The 18,097-nt window shown below is 39.6% G+C and overlaps 1 long non-coding RNA gene and 1 pseudogene across 1 annotated transcript in view; both read left to right on the plus strand.

Moving 5' to 3' along the window:
• The window catches only part of LOC141419184 (uncharacterized), a 133,212-nt gene that overhangs the window by 95,457 nt on the left and 19,658 nt on the right, over positions 1 to 18,097 (plus strand). The gene's annotated exons all lie outside the window — the stretch shown is intronic.
• On the plus strand, positions 12,795 to 16,259 carry LOC109679517 (trypsin-5-like; annotated as a pseudogene).

Below are 18,097 nucleotides of genomic sequence, written 5' to 3' on the forward strand. Positions count from 1 at the left end.
AGAGGAAATTAAAAGGTTCTTGGAACCTAATGAAAATGAAAACACGACCTACCAGAACCTATTGGTCACAGGAAAGGCAGTCCTAAGAGGAAAGTTTATAGCCATGAGTGCATATATTAAAAGAACAGAAAGATCTCAAATCAATGACCTAATGCTACATCTCAAATTCCTAGAAAAATAAGTAAAGCAAATCCCAAAACAAGCAGAAGGAGAGAAATAATAAAAATAAGGTCTGAAATCAATGAATAGAAAAAAAATGCAAAGAATCAATGAAACAAAAGCCTGGTTGTTTGAAAAAACAAAGAAGATTGACAGACCCCTGGCAAATTTGACTAAAATGAGGAAAGAAAAAACCCAAATCAGTAGAATCAGAAATGGAAAAGGGGAGATAACAACAAACACCACAGAAATCCAGGAAATCATCAGAGACTACTTTGAGAACCTATATTCTAATAAATTTGAAAATCTTTAAGAAATGGACAGATTTCTAGATACTTATGACCATCCAATATTGAACCAAGACCAAGAGGATATTAATCAACTGAATAGATCTATAACACAAATGAAATTGAAGCAGCAATAAAGAGTCTCCCAAAAAAGAAGAGTTCAGGACCTGATGGATTCTCTGCTGAATTCTATCAGACCTTTAAAGAAGAACTAACACCAACTCTCCTTAAACTTTTCCACAAAATTGAAAGGGAAGGAACACTACCTAACTCATTTTATGAAGACAAATTACACTCATCCAAAAACCAGACAAAAACACCTCCAAAAAGGAGAACTATAGGCCTTAATGAACCTTGATGCAAATATCCTCAATAAAATAATAGTAAACCAAATCCAACAACATATCAGAAAGATCATTCACCATGACCAAGTCAGCTTCATAACAGGGATGTCAGGGTGGTTCAACATACACAAATCTGTAAATGTAATAAACCACATTAACAGAAGCAAAGACAAAAACCACTTGATCATCTCAATGGATGCAGAAAAAGCCTTTGATAAGATTCAACATCACTTCATGATAAAAGCTCTAAGAAAACTAAGAACAGAAGGAATGTACCTCAACATTGTAAAGGCTATATATGACAAACCTATAGTTGACATCATACTTAATGGAGAAAAACTGAAACCATTTCCCTTAAAATCAGGAATGAGACAAGGTACCCACTCTCCCCACCCCTAAACAACATAGTCCTGGAATTCCTAGCTAAAGCAATAAGGCAAGAAGAAGAAATAAAAGGAATACAAGTAGGTAAAGAATCTGTCAAAGTATCTCCAAATGCAGATGATATGATCCTATACCTCAAAGACCCCAAAAATGCTACCCAAAAACTCCTAGACACCATAAACAGCTTCAGCCATGTGGCAGGATACAAAATCAACTTACAAAAATCAGTAGCTTTTCTATACACCAACAATGAACAAATTGAGAGAGATATATGGAAACAATTCCATTTACAATAGCCTCAAAAAAAAAAAAAAAACACCTCAGAGTAAACTCAACAAAGGATGTGAATGACCTCTACAAGGAGAAATACAAACCCCTGATAAAGGATCAAGGAAGACTACAGAAAGTGGAAAGATCTCCAGTGCTCATGGATTGGTAGAACAAAATTAGAAATAAGAGCAAAATAGTTTCTGCTGGTTATTGAGGGGGTGGGGGGGGAGAGGGAGGGGGCGGAGTGGGTGGTAAGGGAGGGGGTGGGGGCAGGGGGGAGAAATGACCCGAGCCTTGTATGCACATATGAATAATAAAATAAAAAAAAAAGGATTACAATTTCTAGTTAAAAAAAAGAATCAGCATAGTAAAAATGGCTATACTACCAAAAGAAATCTACAAGTTTAATGCAATTCCCATTAAAATCCCAATGACATTCATCACAGAGATTGAAAAATCTACCCTAAAGTTCATTGGAAACACAAGAGTCCGTGAATAGCCAAGGCAATACTCAGCAAAAAGAGCAATTCTGGAGGTATCACAATACCCGACTTCAAACTATATTACAAAGCAATAACAATAAAAACAGCATGGTACTGGCACAAAAACAGATATGAAGACCAGTGGATCAGAATAGAGGACCCAGATATGAATCCACACAACTATACCCACCTTATTTTTGACAAAGGGGCCAAAAATATAAGATGGAGAAAAGACAGCCTCTTCTACAAATGTTGCTGGGAAAAGTGGTTATCTGTCTGCAAAAAAGTGAAACTAGATCCATGTTTATCATTCTATGCTAGTATCAACTCAAAATGGATCAAGAACCTTAATATCACACCCAAAACTCAGACATTAGTACAGGAAAGAGCTGGGAATATCCTGGAAATAATAGGTATAGGCTTGAACTTCCTCAATAGAATCCCAGCAGCTCAGCAACTAAGAGAAAAGATGGACAAATGGGACCTCGTAAAATTACAATGCTTCTGCACAACAAAAGAAATGGTCTCTAAACTGAAGAGAACACCCACAGACTGGGAGAAAATATTTGCCAGCTATACATCAGACAAAGGACTGATAACCAGAATATATAGGGAACTTAAAAAACTAAACACTCCCCAAATCAATGAACCAATAAAGAAATGGGAAACTGAACTAAACAGAACTTTTTCAAAAGAAAAAATTCAAATGGCCAAAAAACACATGAAAAAATGCTCACCATCTCTAGCCATAAAGGAAATGCAAATCAAAACCACACTAAGATTCCACCTCACACCTGTTAGAATAGCTATCATCAAAAACACCACCAACAACAGGTGTTGGCGAGGATGTGGGGAAAAAAGAACACTTGTACACTGCTGGTGGGAATGCAAGCTAGTGCACTCTGGAAAACAATATGGAGACTTCTTAAAAATCTAAACATAGATCTGCCATATGATCCAGCAATCCCACTCCTGGGGATATACCCAAAGGAATGTGACACAGGTTACTCTAGAGGCACCTGCACACCCATGTTTATTGCAGCACTATTCACAATAGCCAAATTATGGAAACAGCCAAGATGCCCCACTACCGATGAATGGATTAAGAAAATATGGTATCTATACACAATGGAATTTTACTCAGCCATGAAGAATGAAATCTTATCATTCAGAAGTAAATGGATGAAACTGGAGAACATCATTCTGAGCAGGTTAGCCAGACTCAGAAGATCAAAAATCGTGTGTTCTCCCTCATATATGGATTTTAGATCTAGGGCAAATGCAGCAATGTTGTTGGACTTGGTCACACGATAAGGGGACAGCAGACATGGGAGGTATGGGGATAGGTAAGAAACCCAAAACTTTTTTTTTATTCATTTATTCACATGTGCATACATTGTTTGGGTCATTTCTCCCTCCTGCTCCACTCCCACTCTCTCCCCCCTCCCCCTACCTTCCAGGCAGAACCTGTTCTGTGCTTTTCTCCAGTTCCTTTGAAGAGTAGAAATAAGCAATAGTAAGAGAACATAGCATTTTTGCTCATTGAGATAAGGACACCTATACAGAGAGATTCCTAGCATTACTTTCATGTACAAATATGTTACAACACAAGTTGATTCATCTCTAACTGATCTTTACACTGGTTCCTGATCCCCTTCTCATGTTGACTTCTGTCGCTTTAAGGTTTCTGTATTAATTCCTCTGGAGTGAGGACATCAAATGCTTTCATGTTTTGGGTTTTCTATCTAATTCCATACCTTCCGTATATGTTCTCCCCTTGTCATGTAACCCAAGTCCTACAACACGGCTGTATTTGCCCTAGATCTAAAGATAGCATATGAGGGAGAACATATGATTTTTGGTCTTCTGAGTCTGGCTAACCTCGCTCACAATGATGTTCTCCAGTTCTATTCATTTACTTGCAAATGATAAGTATTCATTCTTCTTCATGGCTGAGTAAAATTCCATTGTGTATAGATACCACGTTTTCTTTTTTTTTACTCTTAGTGATTTTTTTTTTCATTTTTCTTTTATTATTCATATGTGCATACAAGGCTTGGTTTATTTCTCCCCCCTGCCCCCACCCCCTCCCTTACCACCCACTCCACCCCCTCCCACTCCCCCCCTCAATACCCAGCAGAAACTATTTTGCCCTTATCTCTAATTTTGTTGTAGAGAGAGTATAAGCAATAATAGGAAGGAACAAGGGGTTTTGCTGGTTGAGATAAGGATAGCTATACAGGGCATTGACTCACATTGATTTCCTGTGCGTGGGTGTTACCTTCTAGGTTAATTCTTTTTAATCTAACCTTTTCTCTAGTTCCTGGTCCCCTTTTCCTATTGGCCTCAGTTGCTTTAAGGTATCTGCTTTAGTTTCTCTGCATTAAGGGCAACAAATGCTAGCTAGTTTTTTAGGTGTCTTACCTATCCTCACCCCTCCCTTGTGTGCTCTCGCTTTTATCATGTGCTCATAGTCCAATCCCCTTGTTGTGTTTGCCCTTGATCTAATGTCCACATATGAGGGAGAACATACGATTTTTGGTCTTTTGAGCCAGGCTAACCTCACTCAGAATGATGTTCTCCAATTCCATCCATTTACCAGCAAATGATAACATTTCGTTCTTCTTCATGGCTGCATAAAATTCCATTGTGTATAGATACCACATTTTCTTAATCCATTCGTCAGTGCTGGGGCATCTTGGCTGTTTCCATAACTTGGCTATTGTGAATAGTGCCACAATAAACATGGATGTGCAGGTGTTTTGGAGTAACCTGTGTCACATTCCTTTGGGTATATCCCCAGGAGTGGGATTGCTGGATCATATGGCAGATCTATGTTTAGATTTTTAAGAAGCATCCACTGCTTGCATTCCTACCAGCAGTGTACGAGGATTCCTTTTTCCCCACATCCTCACCAACACATGTTGTTGGTGGTAGAAACCCAAAACTTGAAAGCATTTGATATCCCCACTGCAGAGGAATTAATACAGTAACCTTAAAGTGACAGAGGTCAATATGGGAAGGTGATTGGGAATTAGTGAAAAGGTCAGGTAGAGAACAATTCGGGTTGTAATACACTTGAGCATAGAAGCAATGCTAGGAATCTCTCTGTATATCTATCCTTAACTCAACTAGCAAAAACGCTTTGTCTTTCTTATTATTGATTATGTCTTCACTTCAACAAAATTGGAGAAAAGAACAGAACAGGTTCTGCCTGGAAGTGAGGGGAGGTGGGGGAGAGTGAGGGGGTGGGGAACAGGGGGGAGAAATGTCACAAACAATGTATGCACAAATGAATAAATGAAAAAAAAAAAAGCACTGATGTTCCAGGTAATGTGGTACAAACCTGTAATTGCAACACTTGGAAGGCGAAGGCAGGAGGATTGTGAGCTAGCCTGGGCTCCATAGTAAGTCCCAGGCACTTGGGCTACATGGTAACACCCTGTCTCAAAAACAAAACAATAAAACAAATCAAATCAAGAAATCCCCCAAACACCAGTGCAGTGAGTGTTCTAACAACTGTAGCAGATACAAATGTAGCAGATAAAACTTTCCTGGTCCACAAAACCCAAGTTTTCTTTCTTTTCCTTTTCAAATAATACAATTTCTTTTTTGGACTCCAAATCCTTACTCTACCTAAGATAACCAAATGAGTACAACTTTCAGTAAATCCTGTCCAAACAAGAATTTCTCATTTCTTTTGGTTTAAAATTCAGATACTTTTGTTTTTCTCTGTATTGTAGAGAGTGTCATTATCAAGGCAGGGGTGGCATTTAGCTTGTGATTATCCCCTGTTGGCATCTGCTGCCAGTGTAATTGGCTCATTCCTTCTTTGTTGGTAAATGTGTCAGCTATCTCTTGTTTCTCACTTCAGTGCTTTGTGTTCTCATGCATTATACCAGCCACAGTTATGGGGCCCAATGGCTTTGAATAATTTCATGCAGATGTAATTTGAAAATGCTTTGGTCTAGAGTATACCAGATGTTGTTCCATCCTGTCTTGTGATGCTGAGGCAAAGTGTTCATGGAACTGAACTCAGACTCACATGTGCAATTCAGAAAGGCATGGGAGTTAGAACTACTCTTAACCGTTCCTCATGCAGTAAGTGCTATGGATTTCCTCGTTCATTCTTTGGAAAGATACTTTTAGGTGTATTTCATAAGGCATCTCATAAGCTACTTTCCAACTGAGCCTCAGCTCTGGAATAATAGCCAACTTGGTAACGCTGACTGATTTTGACTTTGCTTCTTCTGTTTTCTGTGCTCCTGCCTCCTCATTCCAACACCTGGGATCACATTGCCAAATAAACTTCTTGGATACTTGCCTTAGTCTCAGACCCTGCTTTGATGGAAGCCAGACCCTGGCAATGTTTTCCTTTAATTTAGAATTCAGTAGTGATACAAAGGGATTTCAGGTGAAAATCCCATATATGCATTTTGAGCAAGTTCACTCTTCCATTATCTTCCTTTAACTCCACTCCTTCCTCCCTCCCTTTTAAAAGCAATATTTGATGGCTTTTTTAATACTATGTCGGTACGTAAATATATAATATACTGTAACCCTCTTTACCTCTCTCCCACACCCTCTCCCATTAAAATTTCCCCACAGTGTCCCTTTTGTACTCAAGTCCCATTGTTCTTGTTATTTATTTATTTATTTTAGAAAAGTCTTTGTAGACTTGCATATTCTCAAAAACAGGCAACATTTGGCCTTTGGAGCTTGACATATTTCCATATGGTCATGACAATTTCTGGCCTCATCACTTCTGTTTAGATGACATAGTCCTACATTCTTTTCCAAATTCAAAAGATTCACAGGATCTGTTCCTGGTCCTCCTTGCGCTGTTAGCTCTATCAGTTTTCCCACAGAGCAGTTGGAGGAGCATGAGGATTTGTGGCTGGACTTGGCATGTTATTGAGGTTGTGTGGACTCACTTCTCCCTGTTATCCATTTAAGCCCCCCGACCCATTCATTAGTACTCTGAACAGGCATATGATTTTCTGCAAGTTTTTTTATCCTGGGCATATTAGTCAGTTTTCCTTTGTAATGATGAAATACAAAGGACAATGGGTAATTTGTTAATAAATTGGTTTATTTAGCTCACAGTTTTGGAAGCTCAAAGTCCAAACAATATGGGCAAGCTCCGGTGAGGGCCTCCAGGCTGCGTCACATCATAGCAGATGACTTCATCGTAGGAGTGTGGGCAAGAGAGACCAATCACATGGACAGACAGAAAGCCAGAGAGGTGCGAGTCTTAGTTATTCTATAATAATTGCTCGTAGAGGAATTAACCTGAATTCTTCAAGATCTATGTCAATCCCTTCTGAGGATAGTTCCCCACCTTCCACTGGGCTCTACCTCTCATGTCATCACACTAAGGACCAAACTTCCATAACACGAATCCTTGAAGAACACATTCAAACCATGTCTAAACCACAGCACAAAGTATACCACTGATAAAGGATTCATAGATTCCCTCTGTTATGAAGGAGCATCAGGAAAGGATTCTTTCCTAGATACCCATACTGATAATCCCAGCTCCGTTATTTTATTATTTGCTTTCTCTTCCTCTCATTCTTCCTCTTCCATTAGTCAGTAGAGAGTATTTTCTCTGTGTGGGCTAATTGGTTCTTCTATTATCATATACTTGTCTTGAGTTGATTGTTCAAAATATTAACTTTATACTATATATGCTATGTGGCCCTTGAACTCAGTCTTTTAAAATGTTTTATTAGTGTGTATTAATTGGATAAAATTGTGGGTTTCATTATGATGTTTTCATACCTGCATATGCTGTATAGTAATCATATTAACTCTCCATCTACCTTGTCCTCTTCTCAAGTAGTTCCTATCCACTTTCACATCTTTTTTTTTTTGTTGCCGTACTGGGGTGACTTCAGGGCCTTATACTTGCTAGACAAGTGTTCTACTACTTAAGCCACATCCCCATTCCTACTTTCCTGTCTTTAAAAAACTTAGATTTCAAACATGAGAGAAAACATGTGATATTTGTCCTTCTGAGTCTAGCTTATTTTGCTTAACGTGATCCGTAGCTCCATCCATTTTCCTGCAAATGACATGATTTCTTTCTTCTTTAGGGCTAAATAATACTCCACTGTATATGTATACATTTTCTTTATCCATCCATCCATTCATGGGCACCTATGCTGATTCCATAACTTCATTATTGTGAATAATGCCACAATAAATATGGGTATTTCTTTTTATTTTTTATTTATTAATTTTACTTTTTATTTAACTTTCCATAGTGACTAAAATTTTATATTCTCACCTTGTACCAATAGTGTACAAGGCTTCTCTTTTTTTGCATCCTTGCCAAAATTTATTGTTTGTTTTTTGATAACAGCCATTCTTACTGGGGTAAGATGGAATTCAATGTAATTTTGATTTATATTTCTCTGATGGATGAAGATGTTGAGCATTTCTTCACTTATTTATTGTCCATTTGTACTTCCTTTGAGAAGCGTCTGTTCAGTTCATTTTCACACTTATTGACTGGATCATTGGGTTCTTTTAGTGTGTCATTTTTTGAGTTCTTTATATTTTTGGGATATTAGCCCCATCAGATGGATATCTGACAAATTCTCTACCAGCGTGTAATCTTTCTCCACTCTGGTAATCGTTTCCTTTGCTGTGCTTGTGCTTTTTAATTTGTTGCAGTCCCATTTATCAATTCTTTCTATTGTTTCCTGGGGTATTGGAGTCCTATTCTGGAAGTTGTCACCTATTGTTTTATCTTGAAGCATTTCCCCTTATGGATTTCTCTGATAGTTTCAGGTCTTACATTTTGAATTGATTTTTGTAGAGGAGCAGAGGGATCTAGTTTTATTCATTCACATGTGGCTACCCAGTTTTCCCAGCACCATTTGTTAAAGAGTGTCATTTCTCCAATGTTTTGGCACCTTTATTGAAAATTAGATCCCTGTAGCTATGTGGGTTTATTTCTGGGTTCTCCATTTTTTAAGGTTATGGTTCTATAGTATAATTTGAAATAGTGTATTGTGATAACTCTAGCATTGCTTTTTTTTCGCTCAGGATTGCTTTGACTTTCATTGTCTTGTGCTTCCATATGAATTTTTAGAATTATTTTTTCTAGTTCTGTGGAGAATGTCATTGGAGTTTTGGTGAGGATTGCATTGAATCTGTAGATCACTTTTAGTAATATGACTATTTTCTCGGTATTAAATTTGCTAATCCCTGAAGATGGGAGGTCCTTCTATTTTTTAGTATCCTCTTCAATTTCTTTCTTCAGTGTTTCATAGTTTTTATTGTAGAGGCCTTTCACTTCCTTCATTAGGTTCATTCCTAGGTTTTTTTGTTGTTGTTGTTGAGGTTATTGTGAGTGAGATTGTTTTTCTGGTTTCTTCTCATTTGTTCATTCTTAGTATATAGAAAAGCAATTGACTTTTTTATGTTGATTTGTATCCTGCTATTTGCTTAAATGTTTATCAGATCTAAGAGTTTTCTGGTGGAATCTTTAGGGTCTTTCAAATATAGGATCATATAATCTAAACATAGGGATAATTTGACTTCTTCCTGTTCTTTTTATATCCCTTTTATTTCTTTCTCTTGCCTTATTGCTTTGGCTAAGAACTCAAACACTGTATTAACAAAAGGTGAGGCAATAGAAACCCTTGCCTCATTCTTGAATTTAGAGGAAGTCATATCTGTTTCCCCCTCATTCTGTATAAAGTTAGCTATAGGTTCATTGCATATAACCCTTCTATGTTGAGGTATGATACTTGCATTCGTATTCTCTTCAGGGTTTTTTTTTTGTCATGAAGGGATGTTGAGTTTCGTTAAAGGCTTTTTCTGGATCTACCAAGATGATCATGTGATTTTTGTTCTTGATTCTATTTATGTTCTGTATTACACTTATTGATTTGTATATGTAGAACCATCTTTACATCCCTGCAGTGAAACTAACTTGATCATGGTGTGTGATCTTTTTAATGTGTTGTTGAATTCAATTTGCAAGTATTTAATTGACAACTGTTTGCATTTACTTTCATTAAGGAAATTGGCCTACAGATTTTTTGTTGTTGATGTATTCTTTTCCTGTTTGGCATCAGGGTAATACTGGCTTCATAGAATGAATTTGGAAGTATTCATTTCCTTTCTGTTTTATGGAATAGTTGAGGGGCATTGGTTTAGTTCTTCCTTATAGAACTGGTAGAATTCAGCAGTGAATCTGTCTGGTCTTAGGATTTTCTTTGTTGGGAGACTATTACTATCTCAAACCTATTGCTTGTCATAGATTTGTTTAAATTGTTTATATTGCCCTGGTTCAATTTTGGGAGGTCATATGTGTCTAGAAATTTGTCTGCTATTCTAGAGTTTCTAATTTTATGGTATATAAAATTCCAGAATATTCTGTAATTATTCTCCAATTTTAGTATTATCTGTTGTGATGCACCATTTTTTGTCTCTATTTTTATCAATTTGATTAATTTGCCTAAGGGTTTGTTAATCTTATTTATCTTTTCAAAGAGCCAACTCATTGCTTCATTCATCCTTTGTATTGTTCTTTTACTATTTATTTAATTAATTTCTGCCCTTATTTTTGTAATTTCTTTCCATCTACTAATTTTTGGCTTGCTCTTGTTTTTCTAAGATCTTGAAGTGCTTTATTATTTTATTTATTGAGATCTCTCTTACATTTTAAATATAGGCAACTCTTACAATAGAATTGCCTTTGCTATATTCCAAAGGTCCTGATAAATTGTCTTTTATTCTCATTTGAATCTAGAAATTTAAAATTTTCACCTCTGATTTTTTCAATGACCCAGCTGGACCAGAACCTATCCTACTCATTTAAGTATAGAGTATGAGGTAATAGTCCCTACATATAACTGCCTTCTCTGTCTGTAAGGTGAATCTTGATACTCTGAAGAAAGCTGTTTTAGGCTCTAAATAGGAAAAATATCAGAGGGATGACCTTCAAGTTTTAACTGCAGAAATCCTTATGCCCTTGGATGTTTCCTTTTATACAGAGAAGAGCCACAGGACAAGTACAAAAATCTCTTTTCCCAAAATAATTTCCTAGAGGGGAACACCTCCCTTTAGGTCCCATGTCCAGTGAGGATGGGATGGATGGTAGAGCAAAAGTCTGTACTTATATTCTAAAGCACCAGGCTTTCCATTGGGTACTCCACACCAAGTATACAACACAACAGCTTGTTAAGTGACATCACAGAAATATCAACTCTTACTTAGGTGTCACAATGTGATATCCTCAGACTCTACCAGTTATCAGCACAGAGAAGTGTGTTCCTGTGTTATACATGGGCCATAGGAGTCATGGGTGAAGGCCAGGGAAGGCTCTGGCACAAGGTACAAGGGGAAATATTAATTCAATGTTCTATTTTTGCCAGAAAGGCAAATACCAGGAGGAAATTGAATGTATAATTTCCCATTAGGGACCTCTGGCTTGATTCTCAGCAACCTTTTAAGATACCACCTGCAACAAATTGCCACTTTACCATACTTTCCATGTCTTCCTGTAGCCTTGGGCAGCTTTGCCATTTTTCTATATCTTCTTGGCTAAGAAAGAACCCTTTTGAGTCTCGGTTTTTTCCTTTCTAAATGCAAATTCCCTTTGCATACCTTACAAAGAAAAATTATTTGTGAAAAGCTAAACTCAGTCTACTACTGTTTTTATGAAAGCTCTGGAAAAGCTTTCAGTCACCATACAAGTTCAACAGTATTCCCTCTTAGGTATTAGGCCACCAGCAATTGGATGGGGTATAGGGTACAGAGGTAAGCATTCTGAGCAGTGGGGTCTCTAGTGTGGAGAAACTGGCTCAGCCATGTCAGGAATTGAACGAGAAGCTACTCTAAAAACCCCACATTGACATTTACCAATTCATTCTGATTTCCATTTCCTCCATCTCCAGTCAGCTTGCCATCTCCAATCCAATCACTAGAATTGGAACCGAGCTTTTTCCTCTTTGTTCAGCATCTTCAGAACTCAACCCCTTTTCTACATTTTAGAGAATCATACATGATCTTTACTCACTCCTTCTCTGACCTCAGAGTGGATGAGAAGAACCATCGTGTAAGTCTGCTTAATAAAGGCCCCTAACAACTGAGCAACGAGAGAGGCAAATATCCTAACATGAAGAAAGAGGAGGAACATGGTACTAGTCTTCTGTCTCCCTAATTTGTTTGGTCAGCTCCTACTTAACCTTCACCTCTCCTTCAAAGCAATGGCCATCCATGACACTGGTGAGAAGGAGAGTCAGCCTCCTAAGGAACTCTATATCTCACTTCTCATCCTCTCCTGATGTTGTAATTCAGGTCCCCAAACTTTTGAATTTGATTTTCATACCCAGTGGATTAGACTGAAGAGAAGGGTCTTCATGTTCATAGGTAAGACACTTAGGTAATACTTCTTTCCATTCTTGGTGTACCCAGGACCCTAAATAGCCATGTAAGCCAGTTACAAGTGACTGTTCTTCCCCACAATAAGTTATATAAGTCCATAGGCAGTCAAAGGGTTTCTATAGACCCAAGCCTTTCTTTCCCCTCCCAACCCTTATCTCCTTGGTCTAATAAAGCCCAGCTGTGTAGGTGGGAACTTGGCTTTCCCTGTTTACCCCATCACAGCATTCTTACAAGAATCAGCTGATTTTCCTTTCTTCCCTCAGAAGATAACTTTCCTTATCACTTATAGGTCAACTATCCACTGAGTGGCTAAATATAGCAGAGCTGATGTAATACTATGGGATGGGTAAAACTGCAGGTGTGTTTATGCAGGGAGGAGTAATGCTCTAAGCAATCTCCTTTTCCTCCTGGGAGTTATAAAGACAGGCTATATACCACTACTCAGTAACCCATCTGACACCATGAGTACTCTCCTGATTTTGGCCCTTACTGGAGCTGCTGGTGAGTTCCATGTATTCCCTCACACTTCAACCTCCCCTCTCTAGGAAGACATGGGCTTTCCCATCATTGCTGCTTCTCTTATCTCACTTGCAGTCTGGTGTTCTCTTTCCCCTGTCCAGATCCCCTCCTTCCCATCTCCTGAGTTCTCTGTAAGCCTCACTTTTCTCACCTCCCTTAGTTCACTCCCACTACCATCCTTCATCTAACTCAGGGCTATTGTCAGGACAACTGGAAAGGGAGGCCAAATAGATGTGGTCCATGAAATGAATAAGCAAGTATACTGAGTGGCTCCAACAGATCAGTGATGTATCCAACATAGCTGCTCTTAATCTCGAGTGCAATAAGGAAGATTGAAAAACTATTTCTGGTAGGGAACCATTCCTTGAAATTCTGATATCATTTGTCCAGGATGCAGCCCATATAATGAGTTTAAATTTCCCAGGTGACTTTAAGATTCTCAGATATGCAACCAAGGTTAAGAACTATTATTATGTTGGCCTATAGCTGTTCCTTCCCTTATCCTAACTGGGTCTTGGGGCTGTTCTCAAATCTGGTCTTACTATATAGATTTGAACCATGGGAGAAGCTGGGTATAGCTAGGGCTAAAAATAGTCAGAACAGTTTCCTAGCTAGGCCAAACCATTCTAGTACAATGAGGCTCTAAAAGTCAAGGTGAGTAGAAATAGAGATGAGAGAAAACAACACAGTGGGTGAGACTACTACCAACTTCTGACCATATGCCACTGCATGCATTTTGAGGACTTTCCTTTTCTCCTCACTTTGGGGGTGCCCTGCAGAGATTTAAGTCCTGCAGAGTATGTAGAATATTTAGCTGTGTGTCCTGGAGACCCAGGCACCTGGGACAACTACAACGTATGTCCCCAGTGGGGTTGAGTGCTCCCTGCTTGCCTCTAGTCATTGTGATCATTAGGAATCCTAATTAGGTACAGCTACAGGGCTGAGTTGGCTCCTTCTTTTCTGTCTCCACCCAAGCTGCTTTCCCTGTCAATGATGACTACAAGATTGTTGGAGGCTACACCTGTCAGGCAAATTCTGTGCCCTACCAGGTGTCCCTGCATGATGGCTATTCCCACTTCTGTGGTAGTGCCCTCATCAATGAATAGTGGGTGTTGTCGGCAGCTCACTGCAATGATTTGTAGGAGCTGGACTCCTGACTGTAGAGTCCATAGTTCAGGCCCTCTTGTAGGGATGAGTGATCAGTCCACACAAGTGATAATGTTGTATGATAAATGGGAAAGGCTGTGGAAAAGCTGCTGCAGGAAGTGACTTGCAGGAGCTGAGGATGAAGAAGGAGGATCATAGACTAGGAAGCTGCTCACACCACAAGCAAACCCTCAAAGCAGAAAGGGCTATGGGTCACAAAAGCAGGGAGGAAAAATTCTGTTGTGGTTAGGACCAGTGAGGGAGGCAGGCAAGAACCATGAACAAATACTAATACCTGGGTCCTGTAGCCTTGCCGAAAACCTCAGAGTTTTCAAGAAGAGGGCTGAATCTTAGTAAGTTTTAAAGTTTTCTACTTCTTTTGATTCTAGTGAATAGACAGAGCCGAACCTACCAATGGCTCTTGGTCCCAAGTGTGCATCAGATAGGTTTCACAACCAGGAAAGTTGTGAACACATGGGTTGCTGGGCTCCATTCTATAGACTTTGACTCATAGGTCTGTGATAGGGACTGAGAATATGAATTTCTGACAAGGTCCCAGTTGATGCTATTGCGGCAGGTCCCAGAGTGCCACTGGATTAGCTCCCACACAACAATATTGCTTACCAAAAGAGAAGGGAAGAGCAAAGCTCCCTGCATGTAGTCAGCAAAGGCACAGAGGCTGAGGAGAACAATAAGTAGCTCTTTTGTGTTCACAGCCCTGGATTCAGGAAGCAGCTGTGGGATGGCAGGTTGAGGAATAATCCCCAACCACAGCTTTTCTCCTCATGCTTTTTGCACCACCTACCTCTAAAGAATAAAGGGCCTGGGTCTCTCATCAGCACCCACTCACCACCCATGTGCTGTTAATGTAATGTTGCCAGATGCCCCATCTCAAGCCTCCAGAGCTACCCATGAGCAGGGAGCTTGAGAACCTGGTGTGTCTTGGACAATGGAGAGAAAGCCTTTACTATGTCTTTTCTTCTAAATAGCTATATCCAAGTAAGACTGGGAGAGCATAACATCAATGCCATTGAGATGAATGAGCAGTTTATCAGTGCTGCCAAGATCACCCGCCCCCCCCATTCCTGGCTTCAATTGAAAGACTGCGGACAGTGATATCCTGTTGGTCAAGCTCTCCTCACCTGCCTCCCTCAACTCCCAGGTGGCTGCAGTATCTCTGCCCAGCTCCTGTGCACCTGCTGGCACCCAGTGCCTCATCTCTGGCTAGGGCAACACTCTCAGATCTGGTGGTGAATAGCATTCTTCACCATCCTACTTCCCTCTCTCCCCACACTTTCCAGAATCAAGCCTGTCCTTGGGTTTGAACATATTTGATTCTAGCCTGCAAATAGATTTCAAGTACTCACTACATGCAGGCTAAGTTGTGGGTAACAGAAAGATGTGAAGTCCCAAGGAATTGTTGAGCCCTAGAATCAAACAGGACAAATGCAGAACATGTTGTCATTACCTTCAGGAAGGGGAATCAGAAATGATTATTCTGGGAATTAAAGCCACTGTCCTTTGCTGGGTCTTATCATCTTGGGGTCCTCTCCAGTGGATTCCCACCATGTTTATCACTGGATTGTTATTCCCCAGTCAGTATGACTCATATTTCTTCTTTTGTTGATCATTTTCTGCCCCTCAAGGTAAATGATCCAAACCTTTTACAGTGCCTGGATACCCTTCTGCTAAGTCAGGCCGAATGTGAAGACTCCTACCTCAAGAAGATCACCAGCAACATGGTCTGTGCTGGCTTCCTTGAGGGAGGCAAGAGTTCCTGCCAGGTGATTTGAGCCCTTCATATGCCAAGACCATTGACCATATCCAGGTTCCACGTAGGAGTAGGATTTGAATGTCCAGGGTAGTGAGGATGGAAGCTGCATGCTGTGCAGCTTCATTGAGAAGTGAGGAAGGCTCACTTGATTGCATTCCATTTCCTTAGTGAGAAGAGAGAATGGGCCACCATAAGAAAGACAGAGATTCACATGATAGACTGGAATGGAATATTAGGTTCAGAGTAACTGCAGCTATATGTCCCCTCATCTCCTTATTATACAACTTGTCCCTTCTCCCCAGGGTGACTCTGGTGGCCCTCTGGCTTGTAATGGAGAACTACAGGGAATTGTCTCCTGGGGTTATGGCTGTGCCCTGAAGGACAATCCTGGAGAGCACACCAAGGTATGCAGGTATTTGGACTGAATTCAGGACACCATTGATGCCAAATAAGGCCCTTAATTCCCCTGAAGTCACTATGTCGATAAAATGAATCTGTCCTCACTGCTTGAGGCTGTGCCTACTCTGTCCAGCCCCTTTGCTTTGGGGGACATCCTCCAATCTGAGGTCAGAAAAAGCTCTTCCCCTGAGAGATGAGCAGAACTTGTTGGTTCCTAAAAATGTTCTATGGGATAATTGATGAGCAGAATATGAAGACATGGAATCCAAAATATTAACAGGGTAGAAAAAGGGGCTATTTTCTCAAGAAAATACATTTCAGAATGGTTGTGTTAAAGAACTTTCTTGATCTTGGTACTTTAGTGGGTGGTCAAAGTCCTAATGTGTGTACATGTTGCTGTAGTTTGCAAGACTACTGCTTTCTTTAACTATGGCAGGAACCTTTTTGTATCCAGAGAAAACACATCTATGAGAACCTCAGCATTGACCACCTTGACTTTTTCTAAGTAGCCTCAATATGTATTCTTGCTAACCCACTTGTCCTCCCTCTTAGCAGCAGATGTCCTACTTAGAGAGGGTTTCACTATCTATTTCTCAACTACCTGCTCATATGTCTAGAGGGGAGGTAAGAGCTCCCTGGACCTTTATACCTCACAGTCTTAAGAAATTTGCCTACATTAAGAAACCCCTTTAGCCAGGTGCCTGTGGCTCATGCCTGTAATCCTAGCTACTCAGGAGGCAGAAATCATGAGAATCATAGTTTGAAACCATCCTGGACAAATAGTTCATGAGACCCTATCTTGAAAAACCCTATCACAAAAAGTTGGGCTGGTGGAGTGGCTCAAGGTGAATGGCCTGAGTTCAAGTCCCAGTGCTGCAAAAAAAAAAAAAGAAACCCTTTTGTATATCAACTAAAATATTAATAGTGAAAGACAGGATTATAAAATAGGTACAGTGTGTGTATGTGTCTGTGAGTTCTAGTGGGAGGGGGATAGTGAATGAAGGAGATTAAGGTGAAGGTATATGGTAGATGGACTTCATACACCTACACGAAATGGAGTAAAAAAACCTCTTGCAATTGCTTTAAGTGGGGCAGGGAGAGGGTGGAGGGGGAGAGACAATGGGGGCAATATAACTAATGTACAATATATGCCTAATTGGAATTGTCACTATGAATCCCCCTGTATAACAAATATATACCAATAAAAATTTATAAAATAATAAAAAAAGAAATCTGCCTTTGGTTCATACCACAGTGAAAAACCAATACATATGCCACTTCCTCAGAGCTATTCACTGTACCCTCTTGGAGTGGTTATTTTCACAGTGATAGGTGTAGAAAGCAGAGGTGGAGAGATGGTTATTAGCTTACTCATGTCCCCTAACAGGCAGATGTTAAATACTGGGATTGCTTCCCCACCTGCTGGTGTGCTCCCATGCTCTCCTACCACACTGTGGTTTGAGATGATGAAATTTAATAGCAAAACTATCTCCCCATCAGCTATAAATAAGGCAGCATGGTTAGGAACTTGAACTCTGTAAACAGACAGTCCAAGTTTAAATTGTGGCTCTATTTCTTCTTTTTTTTTAAACCCCATTTTTATTAGCATATATTAGTTGTATAGGGGGTTGGCTCCACTTGTTCATCACTAGGTATAACCTTGAATAAACTGCATAATCTTTGCAAAACTTTCACACATACAAAATAAGATAATGAGATTTTTATATAATGGCTTATTATAAAAGTGAGGTGAAATTATCAATGTAACACATGGATAATAGCGTAACCTTGTGCCTAGTAGAGATAAAAATAATGTAGTTAGAACCTAACTGTACTTTTTACTGTATTACTCAGGGACTCTGGATAGCCCATCAGAGGGTGAGAATGAATGTACAGAACCAAGTACAAGCTGGTGGCAGAGCAGTG

Source organism: Castor canadensis, chromosome 2 (assembly GCF_047511655.1).
Source record: "Castor canadensis chromosome 2, mCasCan1.hap1v2, whole genome shotgun sequence".
Taxonomy (NCBI): Eukaryota; Metazoa; Chordata; class Mammalia; order Rodentia; family Castoridae; genus Castor; species Castor canadensis.